The sequence below is a fragment of the Lissotriton vulgaris genome, unplaced genomic scaffold, assembly GCF_964263255.1.
Source record: "Lissotriton vulgaris unplaced genomic scaffold, aLisVul1.2 SCAFFOLD_791, whole genome shotgun sequence".
Taxonomy (NCBI): domain Eukaryota; kingdom Metazoa; phylum Chordata; class Amphibia; order Caudata; family Salamandridae; genus Lissotriton; species Lissotriton vulgaris.
This window is the reverse complement of record NW_028252882.1, coordinates 813,913-835,327: the sequence shown is the minus strand read 5'-3', so window position 1 is coordinate 835,327 and position 21,415 is coordinate 813,913. Positions and strand designations below refer to the sequence as shown.

At 42.2% G+C, this 21,415-nt stretch overlaps 1 protein-coding gene across 2 annotated transcripts in view; it reads right to left on the bottom strand.

Annotated features, from left to right (window-relative positions):
• Positions 1-21,415, bottom strand: part of LOC147661229 (secretory carrier-associated membrane protein 3-like) — an 84,901-nt gene that overhangs the window by 49,028 nt on the left and 14,458 nt on the right. The window contains exon 1 of one of the 2 annotated variants that reach the window (XM_086951222.1): positions 3,259-3,364. The exons of the other annotated variant lie outside the window; for it this stretch is intronic. The gene's annotated coding sequence lies outside the window, so the exon portion shown is untranslated. Of the gene's footprint in view, positions 1-3,258; positions 3,365-21,415 lie in introns of those variants that run through there. 2 annotated transcript variants of the gene reach the window in all.

Genomic DNA, 21,415 nt, shown 5'->3' with positions numbered 1-21,415 from the left:
AAGCCTGTCTGGCTCCCTCTGATGTCCAGGCAGAGTTGCTTAAACATATGTTGCTCTCTTTCTTCCTATAAAGACCAGTCTCATCAAATTCACTACAAAGAAGTCAATGCGACTTTCTAGGCGCAAGACACACACACTTAAATCACTTCTTGTTCGATTAAATCGGTCTCAGAAAGTTGAATGGATCAGTTAATACTATTATTTATTGAATTGCTACAATGTTCACACACCTGCCCAGGTATAATTTTAGTAGCAAAAAAACAAAAACACAATTAAAATGATTGGTTTGTACTAAATTTCCTTTCTGCTTTTTAAATCTTTAGCTAACCATAAACTCAATATAAATAAATGGCCAGTTCGAGAAGTTATGGGATCAATATGTGCACATTCTTGCAGCTATATGTGTGCTCAATCCTGTATGTTGAAGTACAAACCGCTACCACAGTACAACAGGATGACTGGTAATATAGTGAAAAGCGTCCCAAATACAAGCGCCCAGGTACAGACTGTGAACAGTTTTTCCTCTTGCGCCAAGTCTATTTTTTGTGACTCGGAAAGCAAAATGGTCTAATTCCCACGTCAGATAGGCTTAACGACTTGAAAGGTCATCATGGAGTTCATTTTGGATTAAATGATTTAGATTACAAGAACCCTTTAGGTCCAATGTCGAAACAATATCCCCTACAATATTAACATAAATGTCCAGCGAAAATGCATCCTTTTTGGGCCATACTCATTATTGGGCTCAATGGCGGCATCCAGGGTGGCTGGTGCAGTTTCCAAGGGCTTGGAGTATTTTGTCATTTCCGGTCATCCCTTCAGTTGTTCCGCGCATCGGCCACACTGTTCCAGCAGGGTAGAGCTGCACGTGTGAAATGGCTCCAGCCGCTACAGTTTAAGATGGCTCCCATGGGCAGAAGCGTAGCATCCACTCCAGGGGATGCTAGGGCGAGCTACATTTGTAGACACTGTTCTTTAACACACTGTAAGATACAGTAGGTAAAATACTATTTCCTCAGTGGCTCTGTGCCTACAATAACTTAACTATATAGGTTTTGAGCTTGGAACATGACTCTGGAGGAAGGGAAGAGGCATACCATAAGTACCATGACATTTACATTTACATTTGACATACTGTACCGAGCACTAAGCCTACGACCAACTGCCTTGGTCAGTATTCAATAAAAAAGTAACATTTTAAAAAAAGAAAGTGGGAGTTTTAGTTCGATTGAGTTTCAGTGTGTCTGATTTTAGGGACAGTATTTGTTCATTTCCACTCTAGTACACATGCTTCAATGACAGGTCAGGGCATTTAATTTGTCGCCGATCTCCGTAAATACCCAACAGGCGCCAACTCTAGTTTCAGCAGAGCTGGAAGATGCCAGATTTTCACACATCAAATATGTTAATCTAAGTTGAAATTCTTCACATCATCAGTGGATATTCCCAAAATTTTTGGTGGAGCTGCCCCTTCAGCACATACGCCGCATGGAGCTGCCATCAAACCTAGTTTAATGACAAGCACTAGTATGGAGAAGGCTTTCTCTGGGCGAAGCACTGCTGAGCAAGGTAGAGGGTTGGACAAATATTTACCTTGCCAAAGTGATGGTCCACAAGTGGAAAACCTTTCCAGCAGCCACTGATAGCTATTCTGTGATAGTTAGCCCATGTGCTACATGGACCACTGGAGGACACCATCCTTTCCATCGCTTGACAGATCTTATTCAACTTCTCCGCAATAATACTCTTTATTTACTTACAGTGCCACACGCAGACCTAAAATGGTTGGGTTGCAACCCTGCCCCGGTGCTCCAAAGGCTGTCTAGAGAGGCAGTCCTTTCCCGTCTTATTTTGGTGTGGTCACTGGATGTCGATAAGACACATCTACAATATCTCCTCTAGAAAGTAATTTAAAGTAGTATTTGACACACACATACGAATCGTTGGAATCCAAATTTTTGCAAAAATATAGAAGGCCAGTAAAAAAAAAAAAAAAAAAAGATTCCTTTTGGAAAAGGGGGGGGGGGATATCCCAGTGTCAAGGTTTTCCTCAATGTATAGTTCATATATTTTTGTTCTTGACCCAAACAATATGTTGGGAGACAAGAATTCCACATCCTTATACATTATGGTTAGGACGCCCAGTTTTCTGTTTTGAAGATTTTTAAATATACATAAGGACAGAATGCACCAGCTCCCAGTGTATATATATATTTTTTTTATTGAAAAATACAGAAATGTTGACTTTATTTGAATGTCTTTCCATGCTCTCAGCCATGACTACCCAGACAATAGTTGGGGATTTTATGCACACGGACGAAAACCTGACGTTTCTGTTACCCCTACTTTGTTTCAGGTTGGTTCCATTCTAACCCTACTTGCAACATAGGGCGTGCAGCAATGGTTCTCCTGAATGAGACTCTAAACAATTGTAATATTTGAGTTTCTGTTGTATGGAGAATGAGTAATGTACATTTGCCAAGATTATATAGAAAGGGTCTGGTCCAGTTAGGATGCACCATTTAAGCCAGCACCCAACACACCCCTCCACACTAATGAGAGTGACAGATGCAAGCCATCCCCCCTCCTCCCCCGCACACCTCCACAAATTTGATCTTTCCTCCTTACAAACACATTCTCTGACCATCTGGATGCTTATGATAAAAACAAACGGTACAAGGTAATTCTCTATCACCAATCCCAGAATGCATCTCCGAAATGTCACAAAAATAGTTTTAGGACTTTTGGTTTTTGTAGACCCTCCTAGCCCCCTTCCTTTGTAGGATACCAAAGAGATTTAAACAAAGAATAAGGCTTAAGGAGCTGAATTTGTACACAGGTGACAATCCTAAAATGCTACATTTTCAGGTACTTTTGATGTTTTTGTATACTGCTACTTAGAATTGTAGACTATACTAATTCCAACCTTTTATCTACAATAAAAAATTATTAAATACAATACGATCAAAAAAGATTTTTAAAAAGTCAAAAATATGAATACCATAATAAAATCTGGAAGACTATAGATAAAGAGAACCCACTGGAATTCAATATAACAGATTATAAACAACTAGAAAGACATCGGACATTCTTGTTCAATTCAGAAACTTTTTTTAAAAAATTGAGGCAAACTATCAGAGTCTGACTTTGCCAGAAGCTGTGGTCCAAATCTCTTATCCTTCTCCGGACTAGAAGCGGAGAAAATTAATCACAGGATCACATCACAAAAGAGAGAGAAAATAAATACACACTACTTACACATGATTAGGCAGCTCGTCCTCCCTGCCTCTGCAGTACTAGTTTCTCCTCAATCATATCAGTTGACCCTCACACGCCTGTCCTGAAATGGACACGTCCAATCCTCCCCCTCCACTATTTATGGTTCAAGCACAGCAGCTCACATTTTACAAGTATAAGGATCCTCCCTTCTCTCATATGAAGACTTTAGGGCCAGAGGGCCACAAGAAAAACTGAAATTGGCAAACCTAAAATCTAGATTTGTTATGACTTGTAGTGAAAAGCTAACTATATAAAACAAATTTGTCCTGCCTGAGCCAAAACTGCGTACAACCAGTTTTGCATTCATCTCATCTCCGGAGGCCCAATACGCATTCCTCACTAAAATTACCCACCCTGTTGGCCACAGGACAATAGCCCATCCTCCAGGCCAAGGAAAGAAGGGAGTGCTGCGGTCACCGACTCGCTGTTTAGCCAAGAATAGTCACTTGGGTGGGGCGGAGGCAGCCATCATGACAAAGGACAGCCTTCATACTATCTCATGACTTGGAAATGTGAAAGGGGTCTGACAAGATTTGCTCCCATTTATCCACAGGGCTGTCCTCAACCCTCTGGCTCAAGTCCTAGCAGGATGGAAACTGGTCTTAAACATGATCTATGCAAACACAGAAGTGGTTTAGGGACAATCAGAACCCCTTCAAATGGAACAATAGGTTAGCCCTTTTGGATTTAGATCTTCTGGGAACATTTACAGAAAAGAAAAGAGGAGGTGCTGCAAAATGATTTGGGCACAGGGTAATATTTGTAGACACTGGATAGTATACAATCCTAGTACTTTGCCACACCCTCTGCAGAACATTCCTGATCCTGGGAAGACTACATCTGAAGAAGGCCTCCCCAGAAGACTCAAGGACGCCCAACTCCTGCTGGCACCCGGGGACTAAAATGCTGTCCAATGGAAGATTTCCTGCTTGCCTTCTTCAGTGACATAAATGGCAGAGGGACTCCTAACACCAAGAGGGCACACCTGACCACAGAGTACTGGACCCTGCAGGAACCTTTGTTGCAGAGAGACAGGTTTCTCAGAACCCTATCCCGAGGACCCTGTTGCCACAAGAATGACAAGGAGGGATTTTCCCCACAATAGAGAGAAAAGTGAGACTAAGTCCACCTATCCAGCAACGAAGCAACCTAGTCAGCGAGGAAGTCCAGTGTTGCCCTACTTGGAGGTCTTGGAGCCAAAACCAACTGTTTCATCAGGAGCTCAACAGCAACATATCAGCCTCGAGGGACATTCACATGCATCTGCTTTTGACCTTGCTCTGTTGGAGGATTCGGACTTCCAAAAAGTAACCAAGATCAGAAGGTAAGAACTTTGATAAGAATTACACCTTTGGTGTATCCGAATTCCTTTTCATCGTGGTCTGCTTGAAATATCACCTATGCCACAATCAAATGCAAACTGATATTTTTAAATGACAATTTACCTTTTCTCATCGCCAGTTCCCCTTCTCCTATTTTAGCCACATTGATTAAAATATTATTTTTTTCTAAATTGCTTTAGGAATTTCATTGTGTTTTTCCCCACATTAAAAATTGTTGATAGAGCTGCAAACATTGCCTGCTACTGGTGGCATAGTTATCAAGGACTAGGAAGAGTTTCACGGAGACTTATATTGATACCGAAACAGAGTGTGTTCATTAAGTCCGAAGGATTTCCCTTTCCCAAAATAATAGAGCACTTTCTGACACCGACTTTTTGCCTCAAGGGTTTGCAGCCAAGTTACCCAGATGATATTATGAACGTTTCAGGTGGGGGTATTGGGCACAAGGGCCCACTTCCGGTACTTTTATCTGTAGTAACAGGTGTGATGACTGGGAACTGAATGTGGCAGCATTCAGTTGTAATGTTTGAGAGTTGTGTGTGTGTCTGCTCTTTGTGATTACTGTAACAAAAGATGGAAACAAGTCAAGGGTAAGTCAAGTCAAAAGGTAAGTGTAATGTTCTCTCTTCCCACAAAACATTCCCAATAACTCCAATATATTGCTGAATGTAATCCATCATTCCATGTACATCAGCATAATATGCTATTGCCACTTACGAAAGAACCAAAGTTCCGAACAAGGCAAGCAAGTTAAAAAAAAAAAAAATCATCTACATTGATAAATATATTTTAGTTCCTCATCTTGGATCCCCTTGATTGCAAAAGAGCGAATTATGCATTTGCAATGATAAACGTAATAAAAATTCTGAATGGCTGAATCGTTCCATTAAAAACAAGTTTAAACAAGAGTCAGTCATAAGCTTTGCAGTACTCCTATACAATCCTTAAATGTTCGCTAGCCAGCAGACTGACTTAAAAAATCACCCAAAGAAAATCAGAACACATTATGCATTTGATAATCTCGTGTCCCATGACTGCTAGCATCCTGCTTGAGTAGCCAGCCATCTGCAGAAAGAATAAGCTATTCAGCCACGTCAGACAGATAGTAATGGAGATTTGCACTCTCCTTGCTTTCTTCCTCATTTCATAACGCAAGCAAAACACAAAAATCTTGCCACACAAAAACTCTAAATACTATAAATGCCTACGCAGCAGGATTAGATTTGGAGTACGTAATACAGATATCTTCTGCTTGATTTACAAACTCCTGGATGCGACAAAGATTTCCTCATGGAAATATTCCACCTCTGCGCAAACATTGACAATTCTATTTATAACTCCACCATGATTCCGCGAGACATCGATCTTCCTGGTCAGGCCACCTTCATTCGTCACATGCCACCTCTTGAACGCACAATACCTGAACTAGAAAAAAGCAAAAAACTTCAACCTTTCCAAAAATCTGATTATGGGTTTGGAGAAGCAAGGTCTCACTACACTAGCAACTTTGATCTAACCAACAGTTAACATCAGCGCACTTCTCATCTCTCTGCACTCCACCCTCAGAAACAACAAATGTTGGTACAATGGCCCAATAAAGACCCATGAAACCAGGCATTTGTTTTTGGCGAGTTCTTTTTCTGTCAATCAAGCATACAAATATTCCATAAAACGAATAACCCATCACAAACTTTTACACTCCACTTCTTAGATGCCACAAACATGACATCCAAAGCTACCTACTACAACACTATTAAAGAATTAAAAAAAAAATCAGTGCCATCACTAAAGTGCTAAAATACTGCACCAACAGAGATTAAGAACAAACACATAAACCACTAAAGGATATTTAATTGGCAAGCAAAATAGCCAAATTCAGACTTCATGCCGAAAGCAAAGCACGAGCTTGCCACCAAATCGCTTCATGGAACATCCTCAAGCAGACCTGTTTAAAATTACTCACCTTCGGATATGTCACTGATATTCCGGCAACTCTCAAAGCCACCAAGAAAGAAGACCACATTGTACTCAACTGTTTGAAATACCGCACCAGAGAACCAGTGAGAGCCCCCTGTCACCCAAGGCATCTTCCATAAAAGAGCAAAACTCAAAGAGATTCTACCACCAGTGACAAAAACAGATCCTGGACCTCAGCGACCTCTGGCATAAAAATCCAAACATCTACCCATCTTCGGCAAAGTACCACAGGGACCAATCTCTTTCTGGTAAGCTTCGAACTGTGTACGGAGGGTTTTTGGGTCTTACTGGCAGATAACAGCATGGATATTCATCAGTATGATGTCAATTACTGAATTAAACAGCTACCCCATTCTCATACAGAAGTGGATGTCAAGTGTTTTCCTAAAATGGAACCTACCAAAAACCGAATTACAAACAGAGACTGACAGGCTCAAACCCAAAAATATTTATCCAACATAAAATTTAGCAGATTCAAACCTCAACTTTAGTGAATGCCAAAAAGACTGGATTCACACTGGACACAAACTTTACTCCAACTAAAACACTCTGCCAAGAAAATCTAGACCGCATGGGACCAACCTGTTCCAGAAACCAAATCATTACTTCTTGGATGCACACTTGAGACTTATTGGGCAAGCCCTGGTCTTCTCCCACCTGGATGGTGCAATGTCCTTTCTAACAGTATCGTTAGGTACAGAATGTTCCTTGAAATGTAAAGTACCTGCCACCATGAAACTCAATGAAATGCGAAAACTGATCGCGTCATAAACCTACCATGAAAAGTCGGCGCTGGTTGACCGCTACATTCCTTCATCTTCAAAACTAGATGCACCACCATACAAAGTAATATAAATTAACATCCAAACACATCTGGTTGAGAAACAAGATACTTTTGGTGGCTAAGACAAGGAGTCAAGAACTGCTTGTGACACGAAATGCAATCAGGCAGAAAAAAAACACAGAAGTCAAACCATATCCCACTATGTATCACAGATTTGGAATAATATCTTGCTGCGCATGAATCCTCACCCCTACAGTCCAAACAAATCTCACGAGTCACCCCTTCAAGGAGCACTTTGTAGTAAATGTCCTCTCTAATGATCTTCACTAGTTAGACTGTACTATGTCATCTGTGACATCATAGAATGCCTGGGTGACTCTCTGGCTCACAGTGTCTCTCTCTACCTGGCTGTGGCAGTTGGTTAACTCAGGCTGAGCTGCTAACAGCTAGCTCCTGGTAGGGTCTTACTTCTGTACCTAATATCTTGGAAGGAACTTACAATAAAGGAACTTAACTCTACAGTGGACTCTGCATCATCCTAGCTCTAGTTTGTTCTTTGCAAAGTTTGCTTTTCTTTGGTGAATTAAGGGGTTTTCTCTCTTTTGTCTTGAGTGAATTTTACCCCTATTGTGTCTTTCTCCAGTGTCTCCGTCTACACTCACTTTCGTCCTAGGGTGTTTACCCTGTGGTATGGGGAAGTTTTGAGTGTGACCACTTAGCTTAGCTGTTTTGGTTCGTTAAGGGAGGGGAATGTGGCATATAGTGTTTAATTTACTTTTCTTTGTTCACATTTCTGCATATGATACCTCATGCTAGTGTCATCTTTGAACATCTCTTTTAGTTCATTCTTGTACTTTTCTGCTGATGATGCATTTGAGGTATTTTGCCTATTGTGTTCTCTGTTCTGTTCCTATTCCATAAGGGAAGAGGATGTGTAGTAAATGTCCTCTCTAATGTTCTTCACTAGTTAGACTGTACTATGTCATCTGTGACATCATAGAATGCCTGGGTGACTCTCTGGCTCACAGTGTCTCTCTCTACCTGGCTGTGGCAGTTGGTTAACTCAGGCTGAGCTGCTAACATCTAGCTCCTGGCGGGGTCTTACTTCTTGACCTAATATCTTGGAAGGAACTTACAATAAAGGAACTTAACTCTACAGTGGACTCTGCATCATCCTTTACTACACACTTCAACTTCCAGCAATACAGACGGAACCAGCTCTACCAACAATGGGCCTGAAAAGACGGCTCCTTACTCACCTTCCACTTACTATTGGACATGATTACAAACAATTTCCTCACCTGGACCCATTTCCATGGGAAGTAGTTCTGTTGATTCCCAACTAGGTTTGTGTAACAGAAATACCAATAAATACCCACATATGTACCACAGAAAAAGCCAGTGTACCCTCAAAAAGCCAGTGTACCCCGTTTAGTGTGTTGTCAGATTATCTGGAAAAAGAAAGTCCACAACTAAGTTAAAGTCTGATGTTGCGTAAAAATGCTCAGAGAATATTATTTACAATAAAGGACTCCCACCTCTTATCTCTGGGCTATGCTGCCACTGAATATACCCCTATAAGCCAATACAATATCCTGCTTATAGACAAGCTCAAATTTACTTTGTACCAAATAGGGATCTTAAAGGAACTGTGGTAGTCCTTTCATTATAAAGGCACGGTCTGGTCTAGAAGAGGTCAACTAATTGTGACGTTTGATCTATGTCACTGTGGATCAGTATACTTTTCACACAAGTTGCGTCTTTCAAATGGCAGTAAGAGGGAGCAGTGGATCCGCAAGGCATCTTCTTTCAGAACAATGCACCACTGTAAGATGATCACTGACGATTATGAACTTTATGTCCCACTGTGGCCATGCTGGATTCTCGCCAAGACATTCAGAGTACAAAATGTTACCACTCACAAGCAGACATGCAAAAGAAACAAGCCTCCTATATTGTAGTGGGGGAGAGCTCTCTATTGAGTCCATTTACTTGAATTAGGTTTCCAACATCGGCTGAATTTCTCAATTTATCGTGAAATTCCTAGCTCCAGATCACCATTCGAGATATCATTTGATTTCATGAACAAGGGATCTCAAACCATATAGTCTCATGAAACTGACAAACAAAACTAAATAGGAAGAACACATTGCAGATGACAGACTCAGTTTAAACCAGTAAGAAAAGGACATGCTCTCTTTGACTACCACTTGTGGAGGCTAGGTTTGTTACAGCAACACATCCTTCTTAAATATGTATACAATTAAAAAAAAATCAATGTTCCTCTTACAGTGATAGAGGGAGTATTTTTCCAGAAACTTTCCTGAATACCACTTATCGACTAGATGGAAATGTGCAAGAGAAAAATAAAATGCTTGCAAGCCTCCGCCCTCCGAGGATCACAAGGATACACTTGTGATTATGCTGTCCATTCTGGCGTGGGCAAGCCATTATGACACATCCAGAATAAACTTTAATCATTGCCTTGAGAAAATATTCCCCAAAGTGCTGGGCGTACTGGGCATTCTGGGCACTGATGTCATATGAAGACATAACTGATAGTATAAAACGGTGCAAAGGTTTTATTGGCCTGTATGCAGTATCTCACTACACAACTTCTCATTACAGGTCATTCCTCAAACTCAGTTTCCACTTTCTCTCCCTTCCAGTTTTCTACCTACTGTTCGTGGGAGTATATCTAAAATATGCAAAGATGGATCATTTCATCCACTAACAAACATGAGCTAAAAACTAGCCGTCAGGCAAACCAGGAAAGCATAAACAATGACCAAGGCCTTAAAGTTTCGACGTCTTTGATGGTGATGGGCAATCGTCACTTCACAGAAGAAAGACCCTTACACACTGGGTGAGGACTTCTCCTAACCCAAGAGCTACAAAGCTTTAAAGAAGGCTACATAGAAATGTGAAGAGTGGACAGGACTAGAGCAGAAGCATGGACTTAGAAGACTTTATTAGTTGAACAGTCGGTATCTGCAGTAAACCCAGGCCTTCTGGTGCTTTTCTTCATGGAATGGATAGAACATGGTGCCTGTCGTTCTCCATCAGCCGTCCATATTTATGTCACGGTTTGGCCCTGGGTAATAAATATTCACGTAGTCCCGCTACGTTTACAGGAGAGGGTCTGATCCTTTCAAATACCAGCCTCTTACGAGGGCACCCCTTTATTATCTTCGCAGGCAGTGCTTTGAGGACCTCTTCATTCTTTATAGGTCCTGGAGCTGAAGGATGAGATTCAGGAACCCCCAATCCCCAAGCACATCTGTGATGATGCTATGAAATGGAAAGAGTTATTAATCCGGTCTGTGACCAGACTGCTGACTTCTCCTAGAAGTCATGTTGGAATAGATATACATTTTACTTGTTCAGAACAAATTGTTTGTTAGAGGAAGGTGCTTGTACGCCTCCTTTCAATGACGAGCAATGGTATCTTCCACTGAGTGAGATGCAAAGGAGGAGGGCCACCTGCAGATGTGTTCTTCCGCTGGGCACACAAGACTCCAATTTCATAGCTGTGTTTGTTTGACTGCTACGTGCCACTTTGTAAACGGATCTACTCAACTATTCTGCCAGGGACAGTAATCCCATTCAGTCCAGCAGGTTTTAATCAGCACTTAACTGGTTTTCAGATGGAACAATTCTGTTTCAATGTTTAATCAGGAACAGAGCAGTATCATTGAACTCAGGCGAGCACTAGTGTCGCTGAGAAGAAACTGTCAAACGAAGAAAAGATCTTAAGATTTTTTTTTTAAAACTCTTTAGCCCAAGTAATGGACAGCAATTTACAGTAATTGGTCATTATCGTTTCCAAAAAGGGCACTTATGTGTGCACAGCATAGAGGCATAGAGTAAGTGTTATCAGAACAAGTTGTATCCTCTCCAAGATGAACACGTGCTATCCTTTCCAAGAACTGCTGTGGTGGTGGTGCTGCCAACTTACCGATGCTTCAAGCCTGGAGGTTTTCACTATCCAGGTGCTGATGTAATCCTCAACCAACGACCATAAGCGCTGGGCGTCCAATGACCTCCAAGAGCTGGAGCCCAGCCATGGACACGCCTGCTTGCCTTCATGGACTAGTGTGACAGGGAGAAGATGCCCATGGCTGTGGAAACCCAAATGACTGTTTCCAGAATTTAGCCAAGCTATTCCAAAGGACGTCACATCTACGTTATCATGAAGGTAGAACTCTCAAAGCTCAATCTTCGATATGGGCAGTGCATGATGTGAGCCAGTGGTTACAGATGAGGCCTACCTGCACTTATTTTTGGGGACCAGCACTTATTTTTAGGGACCGGCACTTATTTTTAGGGACCGGGACTTATTTTGCTTCTTCAGACTTTCACCTTTGGAGAGTGAAAAAACACATGCGGGGGAAAGGAGGGACAGGAAGACTGAATAGCAGTGGCCTAGGAAGCAAGGAAGAGCCTGGAATAGGGAGATAAAGTGGTAAAGTGTTTGGTGGTGGATTATAAAGACATGAGGTTGAATCAAGACTACGCAGTCACTTACTAAGCATGCCAACATTCAATAGTGTCGGCTGCGGGCTTCTGAGCAAAACTAAATTCCAACAGTTATTTTTTCTACAAATTAAGCACTGCATAAGAGATGGTTTTTCTGCCGCTCGCAGTTCAAGGCTGGTATTGAAATAGACCTAGTGAGGCCCTCTCCTTCACTGAAGACATTACATACATGGATTTCACTTCTCCTGGCCCTTCCACAACCTTATTTCATCCTACGCTACTGACATTTTCCGAGGTTTATGTACCTTTGGTTTACTCTGCCACATCGGACTATGATTGCTTGAAGCCTGGGAAGAAGAGATCCAGGGAGAGCAGTACAGAATGGGTGGGTAGAGTGTAGCCACCATTAGTAGTAGCCGGACACAGGCAAGTGCCAGTGGTCTCGGATGAACTATCAAAATCCTTCCTGAGCGCATTTTTGAAAGGACTGAAAATACAATTAAAAAAAATACTTATATCTTGTTATATCTATTCTGGGGTTTAACAGGGGAGAGCCCAGGGGTCAGCTGTCCTCGCTCTCTCATTGCATAAGTAAGCCCGAAAGAACCAAAGCTGGCGAATATATCAACGGGCTATTTTTCGCCTTTTGAGACGCAGGTGGTGGAGAGACAGGGACATTTTACACAATGAGGGGGAAAAAAATGAGGAACAGGGTAAGAACAGCAGAGGGACGAAGTGAGAATGGTGGAACAAAATGGAAACGCAATAAGGGAAGATGGGAGAAGAGACTTGAAAACTTTAAAGGGTAAAAGCCTAAGAGAGAAGCTAGCAGTGATCATTTTATAGAAAGAAGATGAAATACAGGAAGATAAAGCAAAAGGTGGAGAAGCAGAAAGTAAGAAGGGCAATGTCTGATGCTGGAGAGGGAAGACAAAGTAGCAGACATGGAATAAGGCCAAGCATTAAGCACTGAGGATAAAAGACTGAAGAGAGAGGAACATATGGTGGTGAGCTGGGGTTTACAGAGTAGATAAGGAGGTTTGGATGGTGAGGTCAAAAAGTGGAAGAGAGTGAGAGCAAGAAAGAGAATTAAAGAGATAGAAAAATACTTGTGAATGAGCCGAATGAGACAGCGAAAAGAGGGTGATAGTGAGAGAAATAGGAACAAGGAGAAAGCCTCATTATAAGTCTCCTGGTAGAATGATGGTGTAATACTGCAACCGGTAAAGCATTATTGCTGGTTTCAATTATTACAGTAATCACCATTAGAGGTTTTACCGCATCCTGAAAGTTTTCTTTTTCCAGCTCAGAAGGAGACACAAAATGTGGAATTACGAATTTGCGCACACATTTCTGAATGTTTTACCGCTTTCTCCGAGTGAGACACTGAACTAGAGAAGTACACATAGACAGAGCGACGTAGGCATGGAGATATATCAATACAGATCACGCAGTCAGACAAGAAATATGTCTCGGTGGCAAGTGAAATATTACATTCGGTGAAGGGTGCATGCTTTCTTAGGTAACCACTGCTCTCCGCAGGACCTCTATGCATCAATGTGATAGCACGTCGACCATAATGCGCACTTTTAGGGATGTGAATAGCTCCTTTAGTAAGTAAGCAAACCATAACATTTATGAACGAAACATTTTGCCCCTTCATCATCTCTGCCACATTTTTCTTTTTTTTTTTTACTTTGTTAATTGGAAAGGTTTCTTTTTTTTTACTTTGTTAATTGGAACCGTTACAGAATGAAGAAGGGTACTAAATGTATTTATTTTTTATGCGAGAATGAAGCCTTTTCTCCATATGAAGTAGAAATACTGATAAGTTTTGAGCAACATTGATCATGTCTACTGAGTCACTTAAATCGATGTACAGGGAAACGTGTAGTGGCAACTCTACATTCCTCGGTCAAGCTAGGTACACTAAGTAAAAGCCAGACCTATAGACATTGCCAATGCTTGTTTAAGTATTTATTTTTAAGTCCTAGTTCACGTGAGGCCTTTGCACTAACTGTTCTTCGGCTGTAGCATCAGGACAACGCCCTCTTCACTTGCAAAGCTTTATGCAGCCACTTAAGCAGCTTGTCTCGGTTTTCAAACCGCTACCAGTGACTTTCATTTTCATGTAATCACTTCGGGATCGGTTGCGCCAATCAGGGTCCGGATTGGCAGCGCGTGCTCTGGGCCGGCCGCAAAGCATTGTGGGAAATGCGGCCTCTGATTAGGGCTAGTGACTCAGGCTCGGATAGGTGTGGCCGTGGGGATCCCTAACATGTACCACGTTTGTGACACATTCCCATAACTGGCAAAGCCTCGACACGGGCCCTGATATCAGATTCCGAGCCCGGACGCTAAAAATCAAGGGCGTCTTTCTTCTTTTCAGCTTCTGACTCTCAGACTTTAGCCCCTCTCAATCTAAGACAAACAATGACGATTTTTTATTTATTTAATTTAACGGCCGCTGAGACGAATGGGTCTTTGCGCAGCAAAAGCCGGGAGAAAGGTTCTTCCTAACGTAATTAGCGCTTAGGAATGGAAGAGTCAATTAAGAGGTCTTCCTACCTATAAGCAGGGCCACTAGAATTATGCGGCAAGTGGGCCGAATTATGCGGCAGAGTTGATTAAGTTATGTAGCAAACAAATGAAAATTGAGGCCTAATGGGGCACATGTGATAGTAATACTTCATTATTTTGGCAGTTTTAAAAAGTGTATTTTAACATATCTTAACACTGGGAGAAGATATAACCGCCTTAAAAGCAAGCAAATGAAAGGTGACAGACAACTTTTGCGGAGGGCCATCTACAGCACGGGAACAAGTGTCACCATATTTTTAGCAGATATGAGCCATTCGAGTTCAAAACAAAAAAATATATTTTCTGGTAAAATCTGCAGATTATTCAGCAAATGATAGATTATATGGCAAATCCATAATTATGTGTAAAACGCTGCAGCTGAAGAATAACATAATTCCAGTTGCCTTGCCTATTAGACTTTTTGTGAGCTGTGCTGCCAGGACTCAGTTACAATGCATCTCAACTTTTTAAGCACCTATGAATTCCTGATATTGCACCTTGGGAGCAGGAGCAAAGCCAGTCCCATGGACAGAGACACAAGTGGCACTAGTAAAAGGGAAGTACATATGTAACTGGGGGGGAAGTTCAAATCCAAACTCTTCTCCAGTATTCTAACGAGGAGGAAGGAGCATATAAGCAACATTCCAAACGGATAACAAGCAACCATCTCTACACACCCCTTCCTCCCCTTAACAACACCCCCCAAAAAAACTTACAATACCAAACAAGCATTTACAATGCAACGGTCTCGCCTTTGCAAAAGTTAGAGCTATTGGCATTGTAAATGACAAATTTTTTATTTATGTGTTGGTTTTGAAAACAGATAAATAAATGGATTTGTCATTTACATTGCCAATAGCTTTTCTGGCTTCCTAACTTAGTCAACTATGTCGCATAATTTGGTCCTCCTCCGCCACATGATTCAAGGAGGCCTTGCTTAGTGGTGCCTTAAACCAGTCACCTTCGTGCATTGATCTAATTTTGTGTCATTCCCATTTTTCTTTCATTCACTACTGGTACAGCATAGTGCAACGTGTCAGCCCACTTCAGCCATTGGCTAACTTCCCTGAGAGCTCCTGCACGATGTGCACTAATTTAGAAAAAGTAAGGTCCTGTACTCTCAGCGACTAGTGGCTCGATGTAGGCTTTTTATTAACAAGATCGATGAAGCAAAAAGGGTTATCTAAATAAAGCTTTACAAAACCCAACAAAACTAGCTTTATTCATCAGTGTACTTTATAACACAGTTTCACAATCTCTTACTGATACCAATGTTTTAAAATCTGAGAGTCAACTTTCAAAGCTTTGTTGGAACTTAAGCGTAAGCAAAGTGGAGGTCTAATGTTGGCCACTTTTACACACATGCAGCTTGCTATCTATGTGAGTAAACGCTTTAGCATCCGCCATAGGAGTAGTACATGTTATACACATGGTTTTACAGTTTATTCCAGGGGTTGTCCGTCTGTAACAGCATGAGATCTTACGTGCTAGCAGAGGTAGTAAGCATTATATAAATGCAATGACAATCTACACTGCACACACAGTATTTATTACGTTTGGGACGCATTAGTTAGTCTTATAATGTGCTGAATGGCTAATCACTCATAAGGTCCCAAAGGCGAGACCTATTGGCTATGCCAATGCTGGTTTAATTTATGGCATGTTTAAAAAAGATAAAATACTAAAAGGTGGCCGATGCCAGGCGGGGAAAGTCCATATATTAGAAGGAAAAAAAAAAAATATATATATATATATAGAGATTGGTATAAAAAAAAAGGGTGGGGTACCGATTGCATGGTTCGTTCCGTTCGTGGCAGCTTGTCTGTGAGACAAACTCATCAGAAGTTGTCAGGCATGCAAAATATTAGAAAGTAACATTGTTTTAATAAAGTCAGTATTCACTTTAGCGACACACTGCTAGAGAAAATGATATTTCATTGGGTTTTTCTACTGCCGCAGGTATCCTGAGCCACCGATCCTCACATGAACAAACCCTAGAAAAACTCACAAAACGCACTGAAACACACAACTCACCCATGCAGCACGTCAAGCCCACTGCCCACAGGACCTGCGCCGGGCTCATGGTAGTGCAGTGCAGGGAAGTCGCAGTCCGATACACCCCAAACACCAGCCTCGCTCAAATGCTTCCCTTTCTCGGAGTTGCCGGGTCTTGTGAAATCACCTAACCGGCCGAGATCATGTGGTGCTTGATTCAGAGTAGCCAATAACCGAGAACAGAACGTGCTGCTATTGGGAGTTAAAATACTTCAGCTTTTTTGCCATCCGCGCTCAGCGTTAACAAAAGAAGAACGCGCATGCAAAATATTAGAAAGTAACATTGTTTTAATAAAGTCAGTATTCACTTTAGCAACACACTGCTAGAGAAAATGATATTTCATTGGGTTTTTCTACTGCCGCAGGTATCCTGAGCCACCGATCCTCACATGAACAAACCCTAGAAAAACTCACAAAACGCACTGAAACACACAACTCACCCATGCAGCACGTCAAGCCCACTGCCCACAGGACCTACGCCGGGCTCATGGTAGTGCAGTGCAGGGAAGTCGCAGTCCGATACACCCCAAACACCAGCCTCGCTCAAATGCTTCCCTTTCTCGGAGTTGCCGGGTCTTGTGAAATCACCTAACCGGCCGAGATCATGTGGTGCTTGATTCAGAGTAGCCAATAACCGAGAACAGAACGTGCTGCTATTGGGAGTTAAAATACTTCCGCTTTTTTGCCATCCGCGCTCAGCGTTAACAAAAGAAGAACGCGCATGCAAAATATTAGAAAGTAACATTGTTTTAATAAAGTCAGTATTCACTTTAGCAACACACTGCTAGAGAAAATGATATTTCATTGGGTTTTTCTACTGCTGCAGGTATCCTGAGCCACCGATCCTCACATGAACAAACCCTAGAAAAACTCACAAAACGCACTGAAACACACAACTCACCCATGCAGCACGTCAAGCCCACTGCCCACAGGACCTACGCCGGGCTCATGGTAGTGCAGTGCAGGGAAGTCGCAGTCCGATACACCCCAAACACCAGCCTCGCTCAAATGCTTCCCTTTCTCGGAGTTGCCGGGTCTTGTGAAATCACCTAACCGGCCGAGATCATGTGGTGCTTGATTCAGAGTAGCCAATAACCGAGAACAGAACGTGCTGCTATTGGGAGTTAAAATACTTCAGCTTTTTTGCCATCCGCGCTCAGCGTTAACAAAAGAAGAACGCGCTGCCAGAGAAGCACTACAAAGCACGCAGCGATAGAAGTGAGGGAGGAGGCATGTTAAACAAGTTGCCGCCGGGCCGCCGCGCTGCCTGCGACGACCCGGAAGCGGTTGGGCAGCCGGCCAATCGCAGCGCGGCCCCAACCGGAAGTCCCGCCCCCATCGCGGCGCGAGAGAGAAGAGACTGTCCGAGGAGCCGTTGTGTGAATGCGAATAGCAGGCAGGGCGACGCGACGTGCGCGCTCACGAGCTGCAATCTCCAGGACAGGCTCGTCACAGTCTGATGTCCACAATATTCCCAGAAAAGCGGCAACATAAGTTGTCTCGCATAGACAGCAAAAGCTTCGCTTTTGCTTTCGTCTAGGCGAGACCTAAAAAAAGAATGGTTAACTACTATAGGATGTGTTATAGGCCTAACCTAAACCACTACACAAGCCTTCATCTTTTAAAGCTTCAGTGCCAACGTCAGTCAAGATCCTTTCTCTTTCTGATTCACCCTCTTATTTACTGTCCGCCACCATAACTGAGTCAATGGCTGCCTCTCTAACCACTAAAGAAAAGGTCACTTGGCCAACCTACTCACATGCCACAATTTTCCACAACTACGTTTGGTAGGGTTGATTAGAAACCTCACAACCCTCAAGGGTTTGGAGAACTTTCTATCTCATTTACGAACTGTCACTGCCAAGTTAACAGTCACCCAATCCCTCATCTGAAGATGTCCTTTTCTCGCTCTGTGCTAACAACTAACAGTAATACTGCACTTTTAGTATATTTTCTCTGATCACTATCTGGCTAAAGATACAGCTGATTTCCAACACAAATTGCTTTCTATAAAGGCTACTCTCATGCTCTTGATTCCAAAGAGGTTGCACCTAGTTAATGTAAGTGCGACCTGATGAGCACAAATCATTTTCTTAATGTCTTCTTCCTAACCCTACTTACCAATGTTGGCTAGTTGTAACACAACCATGAATCCCTATGAAATCTCTCAACCGTACCGTTACCTGAGGTATGGTAAAGAGAAGTGATGGAATGAGACATCTCGTTGTGTGTGAAAGAGTATGGTAAAGAGAAGTGATGGAACGAGACATCTCATTGTGTGTGAAATAGTTTCCACAGGACCAGACTTGAAGTGGGGACCACTGTTGCTAAAGAAGCATTTAGGGAGACCTTCTCCAATTATCCCTTTACAGAAGAATTCAAAGACATGGAATTCAGATGCTTTCTGACCTGTAAGGTTTGCTGTGAGCCACCTGCCACTGCTCAGCTAAAATGTACCTCAACTGTAAACTCCTAACACTATCTCCTGCAAATTGTCAAAACATGAGGCTAAGTCAAGAGTGATACATTCAATCAATCTTGCTTTTTAGCCACCAGCAAGTAGCATGCTGGGTTTTGAAGTTTGCTTTTAACATTGTAAAGGTTAAATTCTCATCACAAGCAAAGAGCTAATAGCTAATAGAACAAAAAATATTAGAAGGCATAACATGTCATGGGGCCACGTTGCAGGGTTAAAGGCACTCATACCCAGGTTATGTGTTTCCCACTGTCTCATATCAAAACTAAATCCATAATGCCTGTACTTCGAAGCCTCCGGAATATTAATGACCAACATATGTGTACCAATTGGTCTCCTGCAATCCCTTTGCCATCTTGGCTTTCTTTCCAGCATTGGAGTGGCTCTAATTACCTCCTGACCAGGGCACTGACTAGGGCCTTCCCTGAGCTGGGATCTGTGTTTCTGATTTACCTGCATGGTAGGTTTCCTGCTGCCTCCTGAATAAGGTTGTATGCGTTCTTGCCTGCACTGTAGGGTCTCCCATTACTGACTGACCAGACCAAGGAACCCACTTCAGTTAAAATAATAGGGTCTGGTACCAAGGGTGCAGTATCTTCTATTACTCGCTCCACCTGAATCATCACTGTAGATCTTACAGTACAGAAGGCACGACAACAGGAAGGAGGGGTTAAAGAAGGCACCAAAGCATGTTGTGTCTGCAGTAAGAGAAACTGAATAAAGAAAAGTAAGCTCACAGTCTAAATAACACGCACTGTGTAACAACCGAAGTAAAGGGGACAGTCACCATGGGAGGTGACAAATGAAGAGGAGGCGGTACTAAGGGGGGGGGACTAGCAAGCCTATTTACGAATCAGAAGCCAGGACTTAGGACAGAAAATGACACAAGCCAATGGAAAATATGGGCGGAGTGGGCGGGACTTCTATTCGCTACTCAACTACAAGCCTCTCAGAGCAGCACATGCGCGCTGGCTCTAGGCTCGACCTAAAAAGAAAAAAAAAATTTAAAGCATGGTAGTGTTGTCATGAGGCAGGAGTCACAGACTCAATCTCATTGAAGCCACGTCTAATTACACAAACGCTTTTCCTTTCAGTAGCCTTCTGATCTGTTCAGGTCAGTTGAAAACCTAACGCTAAGAGTAGTGACTGGGGAATATGGCATCAGCTAGCTAGCTCTTATCTGATTAGAATCTAAAATGTCCACAAACGTTGTTCATCATACAGTCTGCGGTATAAACAAGCACTGCAAAGATTGTCAAAGCAACGTAGTGCACTCCTAAATAGAACAGCAAAGTAGCACTATGGGGTCTTCTAAAGTTTCTTCACCGCAACTACATTATGATTTGTCTTTTTGCTTCCTGACCAGTGCTTGTGCCAGCTGAATTGCTAAAATCTGCTAGTGATGATAGGCCCACCTTATTGCCTCTGCTGGGGCTCCTTCTACCTCCTGTCCAAGTATCATACTCTTATAAAGTACACAGTACAAACTTTGTATCTACTAGAGCCCAATTCATAAAGCAGTTATCTGTGAGTAGGTGTGATCCAACCGATCACACAGAACCAGCTCACCAACAAAAGAATTGCATGTTCTAACAAAAAACATCAAAGAACTACTACCAGGCTTGGAATAGCCACCTAAGTGATGCCGGTAGCCTTTATCTGGAACATGCACATTCCAAATTATATCATATTGATACCAAACAACCCATAAGCGATTTCTACGAGTTCTTGCCCAGGGATCAAGCCCTGTTTATAAACAGTAAAAGATCAGGGCCAAGGAATTACTACATCTACCGCAATTCATTAACTAGGACTGACTTTTTCACTAGTTCTATAGAGTCTCCCCTACAGCACTGTCTTTAGTTTCTAACCTTATCAGTAACTTGCAATCTCAAACTGAGTGAGAAAAAGTATATTTCTCACTCAAGGCCGTCAGCATTAGAGCTCTTTGAACGTTAACCAGAGAACGTCTGAGCCTCCCTGTTTGCTAAAAAACTCAAAACTCACTTTTCAAGGAGGCCTACTGCACACAACTACACCATACCAGCACCATCTTCTCTGTGTTGTGTTAAATATTAAGGTTGAAATCCACTGTCTGACCAGGTTGATGAAGGACGCTGAAGATTGCCACCGAACTGATAGTCGCCCACGATCTTGTTGATTAACAAAACATCCAAATTCACCTCCGTAATATGCCTTTGGCAGTCAGCATGAGAAACTGGTTGCTAAGTGACATACTAGCACAAAACAACACAGTTATTTATAAATAATAAAACCAACATTTACTGGCAGCTTTAGACTCATACTTACGTCATACTCTTGTTTCCAGTTGCCCTTAGTAGTGTGGGATGTCTCTTCGCAAGTCTGACATAACAATGGTATACAAGCCACATTTCATTGCCAAACTAACAAAGGACACTTCACACAGTTATACCACAGTCT